Source organism: Planococcus citri, chromosome 3 (genome assembly GCF_950023065.1).
Source record: "Planococcus citri chromosome 3, ihPlaCitr1.1, whole genome shotgun sequence".
NCBI lineage: Eukaryota > Metazoa > Arthropoda > Insecta > Hemiptera > Pseudococcidae > Planococcus > Planococcus citri.
This window is the reverse complement of record NC_088679.1, coordinates 3,063,323-3,087,480: the sequence shown is the minus strand read 5'-3', so window position 1 is coordinate 3,087,480 and position 24,158 is coordinate 3,063,323. Positions and strand designations below refer to the sequence as shown.

General features: G+C 35.5%; 1 long non-coding RNA gene across 1 annotated transcript in view; it reads left to right on the top strand.

Annotated features, from left to right (window-relative positions):
* The first annotated feature begins 258 nt into the window (after positions 1–258).
* LOC135841658 (uncharacterized) overlaps positions 259–24,158 on the top strand; it is a 285,746-nt gene continuing 261,846 nt past the window's right edge. The window contains exon 1 of the long non-coding RNA XR_010557966.1: positions 259–668. This is a non-coding gene — a long non-coding RNA (uncharacterized LOC135841658). The remainder of the gene's footprint in view (positions 669–24,158) is intronic.

Sequence of the window (24,158 nt, the reverse complement as noted above, 5' to 3'; positions counted from 1 at the left end):
TTGATGATTTTATATCGAAATTGATTTTTAATTAATGTAAATAATTGGTAAATTCAACTACAAATTACATCAACAAAATAAACCAAAACACTGAATAAAAAAAATCAATAAAATAAAATAAAAATTAAAAAAATTAAAAATTTGTTACTTTGTGTGTTGCGGGTTGCGTTTTATTTTTGCTTATCACGTCACGTTATCAGTTATCAAAAAATCAAAAATCAGATCTTCGATATCTTTTTATCTGTGGAATTGAAAAAATTGCGCAAAAACAAAAACCTCAATCAAAACACAAACGCTTTTGAAGTTTTGAATTCAGTTTTAACCAAAATTCAGCCATTTTGTGAAATTTAATTCTTTTCTTTCGGTGTTCGTTTTGTCGTATGTCTTTTAATTTGGTTAATTAATTCGTTTAGTTCGGTTTCGTGGTTCATGTTATTTATTTTTTATTATTTTACTATATTATTGGAGTCTTATTCGTGATTTATAGTGCGGTAAAAGTGTAGGTACTCAAGAATATCGATGGCAGTATCGGTAATGGGCTTCATCGAAAGAAGCATCAAGATTGCACATGAACTTTAGTCATCAAGATTTCAGTATTCTGCATTTCGGTCGGCGAAGTTGAGCGTATCTTTTCGGTATTGGAAATTCATCCTCGATCGCCCTCAATGGTGAGTAAATGATATAATTTTGATATTTGATTCAGATATGTGTGAGTTTATTTTTGTAGACAAAGCAATGGATTCAAATTCGACCACCGGAACTCTTGCTACCTACGTTTTCTACGATGAAGCAACTACGGCTGTTTATCTAACACCGCACAGAATCCTTTATCCTTCGTAAAAGAATATTCGGCAATATTTCTCGATAAGCCAATGTGATTTTGATTTCTACGAAGAAGACTAACACCAAGACCAAGCTCGGTATCGATTCAGCTGTACGATCAAAGTATTGTAGTTTGCTTTCCGTCGAGTATTCCGGTGATTCGCCAACTCGGATACCTATTGATTTGAATTTGATCATCTGCCATCAGTGATTTCGATTTCAACGAACGAAACAAGCTCCCAAGCTCGTCATCGGTTCAACTGTTCGATCGTATTATCGAAATTAGCGTTTCTTCGACTGTAATCCAGCGTTCATCGTCGACTCGATAGATTAGAATTTGATCATCTGCAATAATTTTCGAGCACCCTGGTGATTCGTTGGCGATGGATGGCACCTGACTGAATAATTTCTACACATTAGCAGGGTTTCATCGCAGAACCAATATGATTTATTCTCGTTGGAGTACGACTAATACGTAAACGCTACGACGTTTATAATGTTTATTAATATTATGAAGAGCAGATCAACCGCGATAAGGATTATTGGTAATTACGCTTCTAATAAATTAAATAACAGCGGACAACGGACGTGAAAAAAATTGCCACAGCGACCTAGGCCGAGAACGAAGAACGGAAATACGCGCGGTGGTAGTTATCTAAACGTATAAGTGATGAAATATTGAATGGAGTTCCGGTGGTTGAATATACTTAGTACCCTGGTTTTTTAATCGGGCAAGTTCGCAATGCCCGCCATCGCCATACCTTGATGATCAGCTATTAATGAAGTCATCACAGCTTGTCATAACAATAATGCTAGCACGGAAGATGGCTGGCGGCGCAGCGGATAGGGCTCGTTAACTCGAAACCCTTGATGAGTTGTTTATCAAATTTTAAAATCTGGATACTTAATAATGATACGGAGTTGCGTTAATGTACCGATGATGACTAATGCATATCTACTTTGTCCGCTGTATTAGGTACTCTTGTGTTTTTTTTACTCCTTCTCCGGTACCTTTTGAACATCATCGAGTACGATCTATGATTAATGTTTTTAATCGATCGATTATATTAATATAATAATATTGGTCTTTTTGGGAGTTCTGTTCGAACAGCCGTTTAATATTAATTCTTATACCGGGTTCGGGTTGTAAATTTATTATCGTATAGATACGAAGCTGCTATCGTATTAACGTTCAAAAACGGTTTTATATATTGAAAGTTTATAGGGGAAAATGTCATTATACGGTCGAATGAGCTGCTATACTGAAATTTGGAGTAACAAATTGCTCTTCTTGATGCATCAAGTATTACTTGTGGTAGTATTGGCGTAACTGCGACGGAAATTTTCTTAATGAGAGATCCGTTGAAGGGGTAAATTTATGTATTAGGTATCTGTAATCGTGGTTTCATTCGTTCTTGAAACAATGAAATTAACTAGAGCTATTAGTCCGGCATATGACAATAGGAGTAATCGCACCCTCCCCCCTATCTTCCGGGACAACTTTTTTCTTAAAGGAGACATCTTAAGGAACATTTTAAAGCAAACTTGCCCAAAAAAAAAGTTGGCCTTACTTACAAAATGGCAGATTTTGCGTTTCAACATAGGACGCACGAAATTTTTCAAACTTTACAAAGGTAGATCGAAAGATCATGCAAAAATTTATCACCTGTCAAAATTTCAAGTGCTAAAGTGCGTTTTTCGATTTTTGGTGAATTTTTGAAAATCCAATTTAAGGCCAAAAATGAGGGAAAAAATCAAAATTCTACCAAATTGACCAAGAAAGCTGAAATTTGGGATATACCCTATTTTCGACATGCCAAATCGATTGGAAACGGTTTCAACTCGTTTTGAGCAGTTCTGGAGCCTCCAGCAGATTTTTGAAACTCGAAATTCCCGCAAAATTCCATCAAATTGGAGTTGTAAAGCTAAAAATGTATTCTGAAAACTAATTTCAATACGCTACGGAGTACTGCAGGTAAATTTCAAGTCGTTTTGGAGCCTCCAGCGACTTTCTGAAAATAATTCCTGGAGCCTCCAGCAAATTTTTGAAACTTTAAATTTTCACAAAATTTCATCAAATGGAGTTGGCAAGCTGAAATTTACTTCGCAGACTACATGGTGGTTTCAACTGGTTTTGAAGCTTCCAGCTACTTTTAGAAAATTTCAATTTTCCAAAAAAACGCCATACAAACTTTCAAAAAGTCGCTGGAGGCTCCAAAACGACTTGAAATCCACCAGCAGTCAACTTCGTAACGTATTGAAATTAGTTTGCAGAATGAATTTTGGGCTTTCCAACTCCATTTATAGATATTTTTGTAGGAATTTCCAGTTTTAAAAATCTGCTGGAGGCTCCAGTAATTTTCAAAAAAGTCGTTGGAGGCTCTAAAATGACTTGAAATTCACCTGCAGTACGTCGTAGTGTATTGAAATTAGCTTGCAGAATGAATTTCGACCGTGCATCTCAGTTTGATGAAATTTTGGAGAAATTTAAAGTTTCAAAAATCTACTGGAGGTTCCGGTAATTTTCAAAAAAGTCGCTGGAGGCCCTAAAATGACTTGAACCCACCTGAAGTCGTCTTCAGAGGGTGTTAAAATTGGAGTGTAGAGTAAATTTCATCTTTCCATCTCCATTTGATGAAATTTTGTGAAAATTTAAAGTTTCAAAAATTTGCTGGAGGCTCCAGTCATTTTCAAAAAAAGTCGCTGGAGGCCCTAAAATGACTTGAAATCCAGCAGGAGTCGTTTTCAGAGTGTGTTAAAATTCGAGTGTAGAGTAAATTTCAGCTTTCCATTTCCATTTTGATAAAATTTTGTGAAAATTCAAAGTTTCAAATATCTGCTGGAGGCTTCAGGAGTTTTTAAAAAGTCGCTGGAGGATCCGAAACGACTTGAAATTCACCTGCAGTACTTTGTAGCATATTGAAATTAGTTTTTAGAATAAATTTTAGCTTTACAACTCCAATTTGATGAAATTTTGTGGGAATTTCGAGTTTCAAAAATCTGCTGGAGGCTCCAGAACTGCTCAAAACGGGTTGAAACCATTTCCAATCGATTTGGGCATGTCGAAAATAGTGTATATCCCAAATTTCAGTTTTCTTGGTCAATTTGGTAAAATTTTGATTTTTTCCCTCATTTTTGGCCTCAATTGGATTTTCAAAAATTCACCAAAAATAGAAAAACGCACTATAGCACTTGAAATTTTGACAGGTGATAAATTTTTGCATGATCATTCGATCTACTTTTGTAAGTTTTGAATGGCCGCCATTTTGTAAGTAAGGCCAACTTTTTTTTGGGCAAGTTTGCTTTAAAATGTTCCTTAGAATGTCCCCTTTAAGAAAAAAGTTGTCCCGAAGGATCGGGGGGGGGGTGCAATTACTCCTGCTGAAATAATCAAAATTTTGCTTTTTGCCAAAAAAATTGACAAAAACTCGCTTTTTAGCAAAATTTTAAAAAAATGGTTTTTTTTAAATTTCCCAAACATTGTTTTCTTTTTTTTCAAAACAATTGTCCAAAATTCCAGCTTGTTTGCCGGAAATTGCCAAAAAAACACATTCATTTCCTAAAATTGCAGAAACTTGCATTATTTCCAAAAATTCTTAAAAATTTTCGCTTTTTCAAAAATGATAATGATGTCTGATTTTTATCAAAGTGGCCAATTTTTTGGGAAATATAGCAAATAGCCTCTCATTTTTCCAAAAATTGTTCCAAGTCTTGCTTTTTGACAAAAATTGATCGCTTTCTAGCAGTGTTGCTAAAAAATTTCATTTCTTTACAAAAACTCCAAAATGTCTTCCTTTTTTTTAAAAAAAAAGTCCAAAATTGAGCTCTTTTGCCAGAATTTGCCAAAAAAAAAAACATTTTCTTTTGCTGAAATTGTCATTAAGATTGTTTTTAGTTAAAAATGCTCTTTTTTCATGAAGGACCAAAATTTTTAGAAAATTCCAAAAATTGTTCAAAAGTCTCGTTTTTTTGATAGAAACTGCGAAAATGCATCACTTTTTTGCTCCTAATTTTGCTTTTTGATGAATGCTTGCTTTTTGTCAAAAATCGACAGAGATTTTGCTTTTTTCAGAAATTCACCACTTTTTTAGAAAAATAGCATTATTGATTGTCGCTTTTTGCAGAAAATTCCAAAATATCCCACTTTTTTATTCAAGTATTTTTTTTTACCAACAACTGCCAGTGGCCATAAAGTCTTGCTTCTGGCTGAAATACTCAATCAGGATTTGACTTTTTGCAAAGAAAATTGGCATGAACTCGCGTTTTAGAAAAATTTCATCATTTTTTCAAAAGTTTTAAGAATTCTTCTCTTTTTTTAAAAAAATACAATCGCCCAAGATTCCAGCTCTTTTGCTGGAAATTGCCAAAAAAAAAAAAAAAAGGTTCCTTTCCTAAAATTGTCAAAACTTGCATTATTTCCAAAAGTTCTTAAAAATTGTACTTTTTTCAAAAATGAAAATAATTTCTGCTGTTTAATGGGAAATGCAGCAAATAGCCTCACATTTTTTCCAAAATTGTCCCATGTCTCGTTTTTTGGCACAAATTGCAAAAAAAAAAAAATTGCGATCATTTTTTGGCTCTTAATAAACTGACAAAAGGTCTTACTTTTTTCCAATATTGTTATAGTCTTGTACTCTTGCTCTTGCTTTTTTACAAAAATTCTTTTTTTTAAAAGCAAAATTGCTAAAAATTCTTTTTTTTTAGTCACTCAAAATTCTTGTTTTTTTTTTTGCCAGAAATTGTTTGAAAAAATCACTTTTTTTTTACAACAATTTCTAGAAAGTCCTGCTTTATTTGCCTAAAATTGTTTATTTTTTTGGTCAAAAATTGCAAACTTTTCACTTTGTCACTAAAAGAGGAGGGGGTGTCGATTGAAAATTTTTCGACTTGATATGGGGATCAATTTTGCCGATTGATACAATATTCATATGACTTACGTATTTTCCTTTTTTAACTTTTGGAGATCTAAAATATGAATTTTTTTGTTTTAAAACGAGAAATAAATTGGTCCGAGCAGAGCTAGATTAAGTAAAAGGTTTTGAAAATTTGAAAGTATTTTCAGAAGCATTTTTTTAGAATTTGGATGATATACTCGTACCTATTTTTTTTGAAATCAATTTTGAAAAAGAAAAGAGAAAGGGCAAAAACTTTCAAAAAATTTGTGCTTCGAAAGGCATAAAAACTATGTCATTGATGCGAAGAGTTAATTTTTTCTACGAAAGTTGAATATGTACGTTGAAAATCGACGAATTTATACCTTATAGGAATTTAATGTGCCGTTTAACTTGATATTAATATGTTTAAGTTAATTAATAAGCGGCGATTATTTATTATTCCACGGTTACTCATTATCTTAATAAACATTTACAAGTTAGCGATCGAGGACCGAGGAGTGCACCATTAGTTTGATTTATTTTATAGCAAACTTATCTGTCGGTATGTCTGCATCTGTGTAGTGTATACGAGTACGTACTGGTTGTCGATGTCGATGTCGATGTCGTTAAAACTGGAAATCGGCGGGAAACTCAATCTGTATCAGGTCGTCAAATTCGACCAATTAATTGCTCCCATGGCCCTGAGCTGCATAATACTACTTACATCAACCTGCACTATAACTGTACTTTAGCGCATATCTATATTGTTATTGATGCAACAAATACTTATTTATTGTACTTGCTCATCTATATTACGAGTATGCCTTAGGAATTGAGGAGAAGGAGATGCAAGAAGGGCTTATTGTGTTAGGTTTTTAGTCTGCAGGATGTACGAATACGAATGTAAGTTTTATCTTTGTGAAGTATAGGTAGAGGTACTGATGTTTTGATATTATTTATACGTTTTTTGGCCCATTTGAAGTAAATTACTCGTATACACTTATTCGCTAAGATTTTTATCCGGATCGTTTAATTTTCCATTGAAACGTGAAAATCCGTGAGAAAAACTGTTAAAACGTGCACATCCAGGAAATTTCACGCGTATAAATTACATACTTGTAAAATATGGTATTTGTATTCGAAGAACTGGAATAATTAATTTAATTTTATCGTTAGGTGTAATTTATGCGGAACGTCAGCTATTTTATCATAATAGCCTATCATCGTTAGTCTAATCTATAAAGGTGCTCGTAAAAATACAGGCATGTTTTGATTTTTCGCGTGATTCTGTGGTTTGATTTTACAAGACGTATTAATTGGTACTTTTCAGTGGTGTCCGGTTTTGGTAGTTTACTTTACTCGGTCACGAAAGAGGGGGGGGGGGCAAAAGCAATTCAAGAAAATTTTAAAACGATGTTTTGAATCGGCAAGGCTAACAAGGGAACCTCTTGAGGTGTCCACATCCGATTTGAACGGGACCGCGATTTTTGGAAAGAGCATGCTCTAAAACCCCCAAATCCAAATTTTCAGCTGCCCAAGTTCGTTTTTCGATTTTTGGCGAATTTTTGAAAATCCAAAATTGACTATTTTGGTGATTTATGCTTTTTTTTAAAAAGCACGTACTTGATCAGTAAAAATGTTCAAAATAAGTCCTAAAACTGATATTAACCCAGCCATTCTGGAGCCTCCAGCGCTATTTTTCAATTTCTCCAGAATTTTGAATTTACTCCAGAAGGCGTGAATATGAAGTTGGGCAGCTAAAAATCGAGTTGTGAGTTACACTCGATCTGTTAAACGAGTTTATCCACATTTGAGCCGATTCTGGAGGGGACACCTCAAGAGTGGTTTTTTGACCAGCTTTTTTTCAAAATAAAAATATTTAAAAATCAAAAATTTCCCATTTGCGAGAGAATTTTCGAAATTTGCGCGAATCGCAGTATTTTATCATAAACTAACCCCGCGACAGCCAATTACGACATTTCCAGCCATTTTGGAGGCTCCAGGGCGATTTTTCAATTTCTCCAGAATTTTTAATTTGCTCCAGAAGGCGTGAATATGAAGTTGGGCAGCTAAAAATCGAGTTGTGTGTTATACTCGATCTACTTAACGAGTTTATCCACATTTGAGCCGATTCTGGAGGGGACACCTCAAGAGTGTTTTTTTGACCTGCCTTATTCATAATGAAAATATCCGAAAATTGAAGGGAGGTCCCTGATAGGCTGGAAATGGCGAAATTCGCCCTCCTGGGGTTAGTTCATTATAGAATACTGCGATTCGTGCAAATTTCAAAAAGTTTCTCGCAAACGGGAAAATTTTTGATTTTTGAATATTTTCATTTTGAAAAAAAAAACTGGTCAAAAAACCATTCTTGAGGTGTCCCCTCCAGAATCGGCTCAAATGTGGATAAATTCGTTAAACATGTCGAGTATAACACACAACTAGATTTTTAGCTGCCCAACTTCAAATTCACGCCTTCTGGAGCAAATTCCAAATTCTGGAGAAATTGAAAAATCGCGCTAGAGCCCACAAAATGGCTGGAAATGGCGAAATTCGCCCTCGTGAGGTTAATTCATAGCAAAATACTGCGATTCGGGAAAATTTCAAAAATTTTCTCGCAAACGGGAAATTTTTGATTTTTAAATATTTCTACTTTGAAAAAAAACTGGTCAAAAAACCACTCTTGTGGTGTCCCTCCCAAAACCGACACAAATGTGGATAAACTCGACAACAGATCGAGTATAATACACAACTCGATTTTTAGCTGCCCAACTTCATTTTTACCCCTTCTGGAGCAAATTCAAAATTCTGGAGAAATTTAAAAATAGCCCTGGAGGCTCCAGAATGGCTGGAAATGGTGAAATTTGGATTTGGGGGGTTAATATCAGTTTTAGGACTTAATTTATACATTTTTACTGATCAAGTACGTACTTTTTAAAAAAAAGCATAAATCACCAAAATAGTCAATTTTGGATTTTCAAAAATTCGCCAAAAATCGAAAAATGAACTTGGGCAGCTGAAAATTTGAATTTGGGGGTTTTAGAATATGCTCGTTCCGAAAATCGCGGTCCCCGTTCAAATCGGAGGAGGACACCTCAAGAGGTTCCCTTGTAAGTTCTAATACCAGCTCAATTATTTAGTTCGATCCCTCTAACTCCCCCCTCCCTCTTCTCATTTTTTTCACCAATGCCCTTAAATAATGGTCTACCCTAGATTTAGAATATCTGTTTCTTTTTTTGTGTAGGACTCCTAAATGGGTTTACAGCTCGCTCCCAACTCCCTCCTTTCCCCTCCCCAGATCATTTGAAGAAGAGTTTAGAAAATTATGAAAATATGATGTTATTTTAACTGACTCGAGGTGGTTTAGATTTCTTGGAGTCCTCCCAGAAGACCTTAATTTTTCAAAAATGAGTGATTTGGGACAGGATTGGAGACAATTTGATTCATTGATTCGGATCAGAAACGTTGTCAATTGATTCTTATGTTGCCTCGAATCCTTTTTCCAAGCATGATTCGTGTCTCAGTGCTTCGCTGTTCAAAAATAAATTGAATAAATCGAGTCGTTCGCGAATGATTCACGAAAAATAATTCAATGAATCAATCGTTTGTGAATGATTTTCCAAAAATTAATTATATGAATCGATTCGTTCGTCAATGATTCACTATCTATGAATCAATTCGTTCGCGAATAATTCACAAAAAATAATTCAATTCGTTCGTGAATGATTCACCAAAAAGTGAGTGAATGAATAGATTCGTTCGCGAACGAGTCACTTGAACGAATCAATTCGTCTGCGAATGATTCATCAAAAATTGAGTAAATGAATCGATTTGTTCGCGAACGAGTTACTTATACGAATCTATTCGTTCGCGAATGATTCATCAAAAATTGAGTAAATGAATCGACTTGTTCGCGAACGAGTCACTCATACGAAACAATTCGTTTGCGAATGATTCATCTGAAATTGGGTAAATGAATCGATTTGTTCGTGAACGAGTCACTCATACGAAACAATTCGTTCGCGAATGATTCATCAAAAATTGAGTAAATGAATCAATTCGTTCACGAACGAGTCACCTATACGAATCGATTCGTTCGCGAACGAGTCACTTATATGAATCAATTCGTTCGCGAATGATTCATCAAAAATTGAGTAAATGAATCAACTCATTCGCGAATGATTCACCTAGAAATCAATCAATTTGATTTTGTTCAATGCACAATCGTTCGTAAATGATTCTATTCGATTGTAAACAGATCAATTATTGCTGTACAAGTATTTCAAAAAAAGCGAATCAATTTGTTCGTAAAATATTTTTATTTAGAGAAAAGTTGGTCTTCTCACGCTTAATGCATGCGTGTTTTTTTTGGTTCGTTTTTTCATTCCAGCAAGTTTACCAATTTTGGTCAAGTAGACGAAATTGTTTTTCTTTCAAAAATACTCGTATGTCTGCGCAACTTACAGGGAGGAAAGGAGGTGTTCTTATCAACATTTTTAACTGTACACATCACTCATTGTGATCGCAAATACATTTATGGGTAGAAGGTCCAACTGACGCGAGAAAGGTTTTCAGCCACCCTCGCCTCCCTGTAGAAGTGCAGAACTCGAGAGTCGCAGTACAAATTTTCAATTTGTTACGATATTTTGAACGTTCCCATGGATTTTTTCTCAAATGTACTTTCTCAAGATGAGTATCTCTGCTCTAATTATCAACACTATCTAATCACACAACGATTAATGAAACGTATAGTATAGATATACTGATGCAGAGTTCGAACTCGAGCTGATGGTGGGAAGTAAGAAGGATGGAAGTTAATTAAACGGTTCTTCTCCTCAACGAACTGATAAATTTTGATTAAAAAACATGGAATTCTCACAAAAAATTCTCCCTAACGATATTAACGTGAGAAAGTTTTAAGAAATTATCAAATTACGAGTATGTACTATGTACTTATAGGTAATGACTCATCCGTACAAAATATGAATATTATCGGTAACATCTGCGAATGATTTACATATCGATTATTTTTCTATAAAATCGATCACTTCGTATTGATTAGACAAAATAATTAAAGTACATATCACCAAACACTAAAACTGAAGAACATAAAAAAGTATAATACAATGATAACCGCGAGCACGTTTATCTTTTCGCTACTAATCTCGTCAACCTGCAGTTGACCGAGTTATCGCGAAAGAAACCTCATCTTCTTTGGAAATTGACTATATACAGTGTATAGATAACGTGCAGTATACAGAAACAGAACAATGATTAACACATTTACACAGAGCACATCGCGAGTTTTAGGTACCCACGAAAACACTCTGTAATCTCACCACCAGCTGTTTCTCTATACCAAATAGGCGAGAATTAATTACGCTATACGCGCGCTAATTGTTGCAACAAACGAGTGCCTTTAGTGTGGTACCTATAATACGAATATATCAGATGGACGAGTAGAAGGATGGAAAAACGTAAAGAAACACAGGCAGGGAGCAACGAAAAGAAGAAAAAAAAACAACGTAAGCAGAATCGATAAATTATGATTTATCTCGTGGCACGAAAGAAAACGAAATACCGGGTACCATAAGTATGTATAAGTGGAAGCGTATAGATTTATATAAAATATACGTATAGGTACTCGTACTATCACGAAACGTATACGAGGTATTAGGTACATACAAAGATCGAGCGCGATGCGATTTTTCTCCATCGATCGCGCGGGAGAACACGTTGGCCGAAGCCGAAACCAATTAAACGAGCGAATGTCAAAATCGGGGAAAAAAATAAATGAAGCTGGACACGAGAGACGTAGAGACGTGGAGACGTGTAGGAGAGAGGCAAAGCTCCCAGCCGGGCTTGAGGTAAAATGCATGGTCACGGCGAAACGTATAAGAAACCCCGCGGACAGATAACGTTACCGAGGTGTTAAATGCCCTGCTGTGAGAATGACTTCATTTTGTTCGGCCACGCACAAATCAATTCCACACCATAACAACAACAGCAACAACAACAACAACATTTACGACGTTTCGCCCCGTACAACTCCTATAGGTACTACATATAACTGTAATTAATATTTTGACCTTTCGTTTAGTCTGACCAGCTCGATCTCTGCACAGCTCACAGCTCACTCACATGATACATTCCTATACATATAGTACAACCCCTGCTTCCTCTCATCCACTCTCGATCATTCAACCAACCCCTCTTGCCTTTCACCCGAGGCATCTGACTATTAAGACTAAGAGATCCGCGTGTGCGCTATACACCAATACCAATAAGTGAACATACAATTTATAAGTGTATATTCCTCCGCCACACCCCCCCCCCCCACGCATACCGCCGCCGAGATGTTCTTCAAAATCTCCATCAAAACTGACACATCTCACTTCGCATACGTCTTTAAATTAATATACCTATACCTACGTCTTATTTTGTGGCCTTTTCGAGCTGTCATCTCTCTACATCTTTCGCTAATTGTGCTCGGTACTTTATGTAACGCTATAGAGTATAGATTGATTGGAATGATTTGGTGATTTAGCTATTTATTATACGTACAGGCATAATATTCGTGTTGCATTTTCATTTTATTATTTTAGTCAATGTGTATACCGAAACAATTTACAAGAGTATAGAAAAAGGGTATATTCCTGGGTAAAACATGTGAAATGCCCTCTGTACTAGAATTTTTGAAATTTTGATAAAATGGTGAGAAACCGCCCTTTTTTGGGAAAAAAGTCATACTTCAACGAGTTTTGAATAGAAAATTTTGAATTCAAACAAAATAGAGGAAACAAAAGTCTAGTCATGTTAATTTTTTCAAAACTTTTTGCCCCCTGGGTCATTTTCCATGTCAACTCAACCAAAAAAAGGTGATTTTGAAAGTCATGTCTTTCGATTTCGCTCAATTTTTGTTTACAATATAAACCCACCGAGTAAGTAAGAACCCCGCAATTAGTTCGGTATCAGCCCCCTCAGGGGGCGGGTGAGGGGAGCTTCCATTATTTTCACATTGTCTCGAGCCACTCAACTTCAGTAGCCCATTCCTCCAAAACTATGATACTTTGATCAAAACTGATTTTACAGTTCGACCCCCACCCCCAATTTTGGGCGAAACTTTCGAAAGAAAATCTGGGGCATGTGATATATCGAATTGTATGTTTTTGGTGACGCTAAACACGAATATGACGTCAGATTTTTAATAGGACCCCATCCACGACCCCCAACAATTTTTTTGGATTTTTACCTATTGGGGGAGGTTCTGGGGGCCATGGGTGAAGTTGATTCGAAAAACTAAGGCAATATTCGTGTTCAGCGATATCGAAAACATACTATTTCATGCGTCACACATATGTAACCATTTTTTGGGGAGGGGTCACCCCCTTTGAGGAGGTGCTGGGGGCCGTGGACGGGTCCAATCAAAAATCTGACGTCATATTCGTGTTCAGCGTCACCAAAAACGTGCTATTCCATGTGTCATACGAACAAAACACTTTTTTGAACTTTTACCCCCTTTGGGGAGGTGCTGGGGGCCGTGGATGGGGTCCTATCAAAAATCTGACGTCATATTCGTGTTTAGCGTGACCAAAAACATGCAATTCGATATATCACATGCCCCAGATTTCCTTTCGAAAGTTTCGCCCAAAATTGGGGGTGGGGGTGTTCCCCCTCCCTTGAGAGATCTCATCTGGAAACTTGAATATTTCAAAAAAGCATCAAAGGTACACCTATGGAAATTTTTTCAAAATTTTAAATGGTAGCTCCCACTTGCAGCGCCATTTTGAAATTTGAACTTTCAAATTGAAAGTCCAACTTTCAACTTTTGAAAATTTCAAAACGTTTAAAAAGTTCTAAATGCAATGCCCTTTCGAACTGTGAAATCAGTTTTGATCAAAGTATCATAGTTTTGGAGGAATGGGCTGCTGAAGTTGAGTACCTCGAGACAATGTGAAAATAATGGAAGCCCCCCCACCCGCCCACTGAGGGGGCTGGGACCAAACTAATTGCAGGGTTCTTACTTACTGGGTGGGTATATATTGTAAAAAAAATTTGAGCGAAATCGAAAGGCATGACTCAAAAACGTTGGTTGAGTTGACATGGAATGACCCCCCCCCCCCTTCCCCCAGGGGGAGATATTGACAATAGAAAATTTGAAACCGCCATATCTCCGAACCCAATTCAAGCACACGACATTTTTTTTCTTTCATAAATATATCCGTATGAGTACTACGAGTATAATTGGCATTTTTTTCAAATTTTTCCTTCAGATGGGTCATCTTCAAAAACTCAAAGAACACTCAAAAATGTGTTTTCTGTGTCACAGCACCGCAAAAAAAAGCGATACTGTCAGTGATATAATTCTGCAATTTCGCATGCTGGTCTCCAAAAACAATAGAAAACCAAACAACGTCTTGAAACCCCAATTTTGGGGCCATAGGCACCCCCTCCCCCAAAATTGGGGCGAAAGAAGATTGACAATATGGACATCGTTATCATATGAATCGAACTCGCTGAACAGTGAACACGAATATGAAGTTAGATTTGCAGTTGGACCCTCCCAAGGGTCACATGGGGGGGGCAAAATTGAGTTTTCAGTGAAAAATACTTCATTGCAGAGCTATTCATGCCATGATCAGTTCCATAGCAGCTATGATGAAGCATTTTTCACAAAAAATTCAATTTTTAGGGAACCGAACTCCTCGAATGAGGCCTTTAGAAAGATTCGACTGTGAAAATATAAACTTTATATGTAGTAATATTCGTATTCAGTGGGATTTTCAATACCTACTCATAATGTATTGTAGATCTTCTTTCGCCTCAAGATTGAGCTTTCAAGAAGTTGTTTGGTTTTATATTGTTTTTGGATAACTTTTATTGCTTCATCCTTTTTTGAAGATTTTCAGAGATTTTTTCAATTTTTCAACATCACCATGTTGAAAAAAAATGTAACAAATTATTCACGTAATTCTCGCTCAGTCTTGTTACCTAAATACGTAAAAAATCATCACTTTTTGGCAGAGTGATGAGTGATTCTGATTTTATATATAAGGATTTTAGAGCGTTTTTACCTCGTTTAAACTCGTTTCAACACTTTTTCTAGCGCTTTAGGTGAATTTTACCAAAATTTCATTAATTTGAAGTAATTTCCATTATTTTAATTATTCAATGCTCCTTTTTTTTTGTAAAATTTTACAGGTTTTCAACATTTTTGTATGCAATTTTGGCAACATTTCTCTGTATTTCATTACTTTCTGGTGATTTCTCTGGATTTTTGAAATTCTTTAGTGGAGAAATTGAAGAAAAACTGTTACCTTAAAACCATAACCAATATTTTTTTATTTTTTTTTCATTTCGGCTACCATTCCTAAGCAGCGGAGCGGCCATCACTAATTCTGAAAAAATTGTCAGTGGCAGAGGGGGGGGGGGGTCGAGTGAAGAGCTTTCTAAAAATTTGATTGAAAAAAGCAGTGATTTAAAAAAAAAAAATTGAAAAAACGATAGGTACAACGATCTAATTCTGGTAATTTTAAACTACATATATATTGGGAGGAGAGGGGGGGGGTCAATTTGACAAATTTTATGACACCTTCTTCAGTTTTGACAAATCATTATTCAATTTTGAAAATTTCCAAATAATTCTTGTTATTTTTCAATAATCTAAGCAGTCTGAAAAATTGTATACAAAATGAGACATTTTCTCAAATTTTGGTCGCTTTTTGATGCCCCATCAATTTTGGATATTTTTGAGTGATTTTCACAATTAATATTACAATTTTTACGATACTTTCTTGTGAATATTCATTTCTGGCTCTTTATTAAACGTTGAGATCGTCAGAATTTTTACTTTGGCCGTCGACCATTATTATTTCATTATACGTACATGTACATGTATCTGTTGATTTATCAATAATTTTATAACCAACTAGTAACTAATCCACCTTGATTTTTCTTTGTTTCAGGTGAGTACAAATTTCTCTCCAAAATTGATAGAATATGAACTCGCGTATGAGAATAAGTAAGTAATTTTATAAAAAGTTACGTAAGTCACTTCTACACCTGTGACCTTTTTTTTTCAATGGCAAATCCAAAAAAAGTTCTAAAAATCACGGAATTTGAAAATCGGTTGAAATACTCGTAATTGTCCATCAGGTTAGAATCGATTCATTCGAGGTGATCTGATTTTCCGAATACTAATTTGGAAACAGTAGATCAAATTTTTGACGATTTTGATTTTTAATGGATTTTTAAAAAATTAAACTTGGGTCAAAAATATAAAAAAATCACAATTTTACCAAATGAACCAAGAGAGCTGAAATTTGACATGTGCCCTGTTTTCGACCCTCCAAATCGATTGGAAACGGTTTCGAACCATTTTGAGTGGCAGTTTTGGAGCCTTAGCCGATTTTTTAAAATCAAAATTTCCACTTCATTTTTCCCAATTGAGTTATTGAAATTAAATTTACTTAGTATCCCATTTTTAATTTACTTATGCTGAGTCGATTGGAGGTGATTTCAGGCTGTTGTGAAGCCTTCGGATATATTTTGGAAATTATTTCAAGTTTTCTAAAAATTGGTCCAAAAATCATCCAAATCAACTTTAGCGTCATTTTTTTTCAAAATACGGGGTAGATGAAGGTATAACAGATGCTTAGTGAAAGTAGTGAAAAGTTAGTGATTTTAAAAATGGGTAGTGAGAGTAGTGAGAAAGTAGAAAATTTAGTCAAAAAAGTAGTGAAAAAATTCATACGCGCAACAAAGGCCTTCAAATTATTGAAAAAATTGATTGAAATTTAAAAAGACTTTATATAGATACTTTTCTTCCATTTCAATTTTTTTTTTTTTTTTTTTTTTTTTGACATATTTATTAATATTACAATCTTAAGATACTTCTTAAATAAGTAATACATTTAACTTTAATTTTTATTTAGTAACATGTGCCGATTTGTTCCAGTGAACCACTCTGCTATATACATAACATGTTATATTACATCACTAGGTCATGAGGCTTTTGTCGTTTAAGACGCCTAACCATCATACTAGTATCTATTAGTTGAAAAGCTTCTGGGTTGATGTGCCCATGAAGTCGCTCCTCATGCTTTATTGCATATTCTCGAACGACTTCATCCACCCACTTTATTTCAAGATCTTTACGTCGGCTAAGTGCGGAAGAGTGCCTCGTGCATGTTCAAAAAATGCACGAAATGAGAGAGAAATCATTCTACACTGGCTACACTGAATGAAGTAAACAAGGAACCTTTACGTATTTCGGTACTCAAGATGTGTGGTCATCATCTGGCAGTGTTACTTTTAAAAAAACTTTAAAATTACCTGTACAGTGACACCGTTTCTAAAAGATGAAAAAAAAGTCACGAGGCACTCTTCCGCTCTTAGCCGACGTTTATGTAGTGCTTCGTTGGTCTGAAACCATCTTGCACCCGTGATTGTTCGCAGAGTTTTGTTTTGAACTGTTTGAATGATTTTTCGGTTTGATGGTTTGGCACATCCCCATAACTGTATCCCATATGTCCATACTGGTTTAATTATCATTTGATAAATTAGCCTTTTACTCTCAATCTTCATTTTTGAATGATGTCCAATCAACCAGTACATTTGGCGGAGTTTCAGGTTGATTTGAGTCTTCTTCTGGTCAATATGGTGCCTCCAGGTAAGACTAGAGTCAAGATGAATACCCAGATACTTTGCATGGCTGGCAGCTGGAATTTCACTCTGTTTAATGTAGACTGAGTATTGACCATCACATTTTCTCTTAGCAAATGTGACATGAGTTGACTTTTGCTCATTTAGCTTGATTTTCCATTGATCTGCCCATCTTGAGATCCCATCAAGGGCTTTTTGGAGATTCTCTGTTGCTTGGGCTTGGGATGGATGAACTGATAAAATTGCAGTGTCGTCAGCAAACGTTGCAGTTTCAGTTTCTTCTGTTGTTGGTATATCAGCCGTGTAGATTAAATACAGGATTGGTCCCAGAACACTACCCTGAGGCACTCCAGCATTAATTGGATGTTGAGTAGAGATAGCATCTCCATGAAACACCCTGAATGCTCTTCCTGTGATATAGGATTTCAGGAGACGAACATAATTTCCTGGTAGGATTTCTGCAAGTTTTGATTGGAGACCTTCGTGCCATACTCGGTCAAATGCTTGTGCTACGTCAAGAAATGCTGCAGAACAGTATTTCTTTTCCTCAAATGCTTTTTCAATGATAGCTGCAACCCTATGGACCTGTTCTATTGTTGAGTGTTGATTACGAAACCCAAACTGATGGTCTGGTATTCTGGCTAGAGGTTTCAGGCGTTTCAGAAGTAGCTTTTCAAATAATTTTGATATTGCAGGCAATATTGAAATTGGTCTATATGATTCCACTTTTTCTTCAGCCTTATCTGGTTTTTTCAGCATGATGATTTTTGCAATTTTGAAGGACAGTGGCACATACTCTAGCCGAAAGCATGCATTGAATATGTATGTCAGCATCACAATACCTTTTTTTGATAACTCCTTCAGTATTCTTGGTGAGATTTTATCAATACCTGCAGATTTCTTTGGATTAAGATTTCTTTCAATTTCTTTGGCAACTTCCATTGGAGTAACTGGTTTTATTTGGAGATTTGGCATTAAATCTTCCGTTAGTGCTGTGGTAGATGGAATGTTGTGTGGTTGGAATGTTCTAAATAGATGTTCTGCAAACATCTCTGCTTTTTCTTCATCTTGGCGTATCCACTGGTTAAACTCATTTTTGAGGGGAGAGTTCCGGACCACAGGACGTTTTAGACGCTTTGTAGCTTTCCATAAGGAGTATTGTTTATCAGCATTTGGGCTCAATTCTTCTAAATACCGACTAAAGTTGCTTTGATTGAATTCCTTTATCATTCGATTCAGCTTATTGCTGATTCGATTGAATCTATTTTTGTTTTCAGGTGTGCGATTGGTATGCCAGACACATCTAGCACTTCTTCTCTGCTTTATAAGTTCCCTAATTTCATATGGATAGCTGTTTTCTTGAACATTTTCACTTTTGACATCTGTAGTTGATATTTTTGCTGCTTTGCTAATATCATCTATGAAGTTTTGTGCTTGTGTATCGAGTTCTTGCTCAGTTTTGAGTTTTACTCTCAAAACTATTCTCTGATCTAATTCTTCTCTAAATTTGTCCCAATCTGTGTGCCGATTTGTGAGAAATGTAGGCTTCTGTTTTTGTATGACTGTTTCACTGAGAGTTAGCAATACAGGGGTATGGTCTGAGGAAAGATCATTATAGCTTTTAGTTTCCATGTAGTTGGAAGCAATACCCTTTGAGATGAACAAATCTAGTAGATCTGGTATCTTATTTGGATCACTTGGCCAGTATGTAGAATCACCTGAAGAGTGATATTGGCATCCATAAACATTGATGGCCTGTAGCATTGCTTTTCCTCTGGTGTTTTCTATTCTTGAGCCCCAAACTGTGTGCTTGGCATTGAAGTCTCCTCCAATGATGAAACGTTTACCAAGTTGCTTGAATAGTTTGATGCAGTCCACATCAGTTATTTTCAACCCTCGTTTGCTAGGTGGAAAATAAGCTGCTGCAAGGTTTATTTCATATTTTTTGTTTTGTACAGTTACAACTGTGACTTGCATGTTGTTTTCCTGAACTCCTTGGTTTAAGAAGTGTTTGATACTTTTTTTGATAATTACAGCAGAGCCTCGCCACCCACCACCATCTGGATGTGATGTGTGGTACATGACATACTCTCGGAACTTCAGGTTTGCACCATATTTTAGATGAGTTTCTGATATCAGCGCAACATCTATATGCTGCTGACTAAGGAAAATTTCAAGCTCTTCCTTTCTTTTAGTTAGTCCATCTGCATTCCATGTGAGAACTCGCAGAGATGACTCAGTCATTTTTTCTTAGTTTTGGGCTTACTTTGCGGGAAGCTTTCTAACTGGCAGATCCTCTTGTCCATTTTTTGGAGCAGTTTCCAGACATCCTTGATGGTTGGTTCAGCTGCCGGTTGATCATTTTCAGTAACATTTTGGGTCTCTGTAGTTGATTCTTCAGTTTTTGATTTGGCATCCCTTTTCACAGGTTCTTGTATTGGTATTGCTGTTTTCTGCTTCATGCGGTCAACTACTGAGCTTTTTGGTTTTGTTATTGCTGCAACTTTGGCTTGGTACACTGGACATCCCTTCCAGTTGGCTGTGTGCTCTCCACTGCAGTTGGCACACTTTATAGGGTCTTCTTTTTTCTTCTTACATTGTGCTGTGTCATGACCTCCACCACATTTCACACATTTAGGTTTTCTCCCACAGTATGCTTTTGTATGCCCAAACAACTGGCAATTTTTACATTGGGGTATTTCTTTTTTCTTAATGGGTGGTTCCACTTTTACTTTTGTGTATAGCATGTAATTTACTTCAAAAATATTTTTATTATTTTCTTTGGGTTGCAGGTATACATAAAAAAGTGGTAGTGCTACTTTATATGTTTTCTTGCTAATAATTCTTCCATTTTCATCCTTTTGAAGATCAGTTTTCCTAATAACTACATTGGTTACATTAATGACCTCATGGCCAATTACTGCCAATTCTGTTTTAATTTCTTCTATAGGAGTGGAGGGATGTAGCCCCCTTATGACTACTTGGTATGGTTTATCATTTTTCAACTGGTATGTATGGTGCTGGATGCCATACATATCATGACTGGGATTTTTACGAATTTCTTCTAGCAATTTATGTACTGTTCTGTAGGCCTCTACAGATGGACATGTAACTTTTACATCACCATTAGACAGAGTCTGCTTTATTGGAATTTCACATTCGTTTTTGCCTTTGAACATGGTGGTTAATAGACTAATATCTTTGATTCCACTTACGTAGATTGGCGGGATACGTTTTCCAACTGTCTTTAGTTTGTCACTGTATGTTGGCTTACTTTGGCTATTAGGTAAGCCTGACTCGATATCCATACTAATTGACATCTTGGATGGGCTGAATTGAGGTCTAGTTTCCTCCAACTTCTCTTTCAATGCTTGGTGTTCTTTACGTAGCAGTTCCATTTCTTTTTGCTGTATTTCATACTGCTGATACAGGTCTGTGTACATACCCGCCAGCTGATTATAGGTAGGTTCACCAACGATCATATTTTTAAATTGTTTGTCAGCAATTGTTCATAATCGCGACCACATAGTTTACATTTACGACGCGACGCACTTATAGTTGTTTTTTTTTACATAAACAATATCACATCAATATTATTTGAATTCTTGTTAAGCCATGCCACAACGAACGCGAAAACACACGTCTAGCACAACCAACCAACATATAACATAATAATTTTTTTTTTTTGAAAATTTTCCTGTGAAAAATTTGATTTTGCCATTTTTTTGTGTTATATGTTGAGTAAGGGGGGGGGGGGGTTGTGAAAAAGTAGTGATTTTTTCAACAAAAAATTCTGTTACAAAAGTACCATGTATATAGAAAAGAAACCGCATAAAAATCAACCCCCCCCCCTCAATCAAAAGCAGTTTCACCAAACGTACTGTTCTGGGCCCTTGAAAAGTAGGTAGGTGCTGGGTATCTCTACCTATACAAATTCAAATACGCAGAGAGATATAGATATTATATGTACGAGGTGATGCACAAATGAAGACATAAAATAGTCAAGTTCGGTGGTGCAGTATGTTATAATAATTTAGTATTAACGCGCATAAATATTTTATAGTTACGGTTAAGGTATATATTAATAAAAAAAAACCACCTCTTCCCTTCAGCTTATTCCATTCTCTGTTAAACTGTGTATGAAACTCATTCTAAACTATATATGTAGTATGCGTGCAGCAGAACGAAACCCCATCCAATACTTCACTCTACAGTCTATAAGTATGTGTAGTGTACAGTCTACATTATAGTATAGAAGAGAGACATTATAGGAAGAAGAGTCGTGAGAAGAGGGTGAAGGGAGGGAGATAGATAGAGAGAGTAAAAAAAAATGTACCTATGGAAATCTTTTTTTACCTTATATTATTACATTATGTATAGAGAGATGCAAGTTGGCCATATAGAAAAATACTGAACAGGTCCTCGTTAAATAAATCACATAGTACATAGGATGCGGCAGCGGCGGCCAAAGCACCGTATTCGGCATTGCTGAGAAATATATTATATTAGTAAATTATAACTCGAAGCTAGGTGAATAGTAACCGGCACTGTTTAACATATTTATTTTGATGTTACTGCCTCCTACCTGTTCAAATTAAACGGCGTACTAAATTATGTAATAGAAAACCGAATAAATTTAAAATAATAATAATAACAACATTTACGCGTTTAAGCAGATTTTTATTATGATTTATCGCATTTTACCACATGTCATATAATACCCGCGATGCGTATCCCCCCCCCCCTATGTATCCACTCTGCACTCGAGAAGATAAAAAAAAAGGAGACGTACCGATTAAGCAGCGAGTTAGCTGAAAGATATGGGAGCTGTATGTACCGATAGGGGGCAAATACTCACACTATTACTGGCGAGAATACGATCTGACTTTTACAACACCCGTTTAACACCTTTCATTATCAAGAAAATTAATTTCCATCTTCTATACCTCGTTCGTTTATAAGCTAAGCCGAAAAAAAAATGCTCGCAAAAAATCGGTGCAATTATTTGAAATTTCAAAGCTTTAAAAACAATGTTGCATCGCGCGATCGCAGATCGGCGATGGAGGTTTGTAATAAAGTTGATAAGAAAAATGTATCGCGTAATACTTAACAGTGTTTAATACACGGCGGCGGTGGCTGCGGCTGCGGCGGTGATGCTGTTTATAGATTATAAAGATGTCTTGATAAATTATATTAAAGCGAGGAATTCGTTTAAAGACTGGTTTTTTTTATTCGTGTGTAAATGTTTTATATTACGTATGCGCGCGCCGTACAAATCATAAAATCGGTTTTTCGGTTTCAATTTAAACCTTATACGATATACGAAAAGTATATAGGTATTCATATTCGGTACCATACTGAACACCAATAATCTGTTGATCCTTTGATGAGTTCCGATGCTGGGTCATTTCATATTTTTTTCCCTACCTTTTTGGCGACCACGACGACCCGAGCAACTCGATATAAAAAGTTGAGATAAGGTATATATGAAAGGTTCGCTCGAAGGTAATAAAATTTTTTTCCTGGTGTCGCGTCGTGGCTTTCAGAAAGTTATGGTACCTAACCTACAAAACGGTTAAATTTAATTAGCAAATTCAATTGCAAATTGCAATGTGTCGAACGAGTCGGATGCTTCGTTCGTTATAATACGAGTAGTAGTGCGTTCGAGTATCTATTTTCATAAAGCTAACGACGATGGTGTAGATTGAAGATTTGAGAGCTATAAAAGTTGCGAAATTTATGACGACTGATGTGTTAAAATGATATCGACCGGTGTAGTGCAATTAAGAGAAATTTGTCGACTCGGACCAATTTGTTTCTATTGCTGTTTTTTTTAATTTTCGCCACTAGATTTTTACCTGTACAGTGAGCGGAAAAAATTATAGGCAAATGTGTTTGTTTTGTTTTGTTTTTTTTTTTTTTCAAAAAAAAAACCCTAGATATTATCCACAATGAAACTCGGCATACAACGTTGTTATCTCGATCATCGATCAATAATGTTCCATTCTGCGAAAAATTCCCTCCACAAAATACGACTCAAAAGTCCTAAACTGTATAGTGTATATAAAAAATGAAATGAGAATAGTTGAAAAAAGTCAGCTTGAAAATAAGAAAAGGAACGAGTCATTTCAGTCTTTTCAGCATGATTCATAACAGGTTTCAAAATTTTCAAAATCTTAAAATTTCGAGATTTATTCTTATTGTTTTTATATGTACCTGCTTATTAAAATCAGGTTTGCAAAATGTCAATTTTAAAATTATGCTTCCAGTATCTTATACATGAAACTTGGAAAACGAAATGTCAAAATCTCAAAAATTTTGAAATCAGTTTGCAAATTTGATTCTTACGTTTTAATTGAATTTTATTTTCAAAATTTCAAAAGCTTCAAAATATTTTGAAATTTAAAACACGATTTTCAAAATTTTGACGAAAAAGATAGGTATGAAACAAAATAATTTGGAAACTGATTCTGAAATTTTAGAAATTCAGAAAATTCGATTTTTAAAATTTTGTTGAAGGATTAATATTCTACATAATTGTCGCTGTTTTTTCAAAATTTAAGAAATCTCCTTTTCCAAAAATCCAGTTTTAAAATAATACCTGTGGTATAGAATCTTCAATTCTTATCGATGGAGGATTTGATTGAATAGTTATTCATTCTAGTCCGGCATATGGCAGCAGGAGTGATTTCACCCCCCCCCCGCCGATCCTCCGGGACAACTTTTTTCTTAAAGGGGACATCCTAAGGAACATTTTAAAGCAAACTTGCCCAAAAAAAAGTTGGTCTTACTTACAAAATG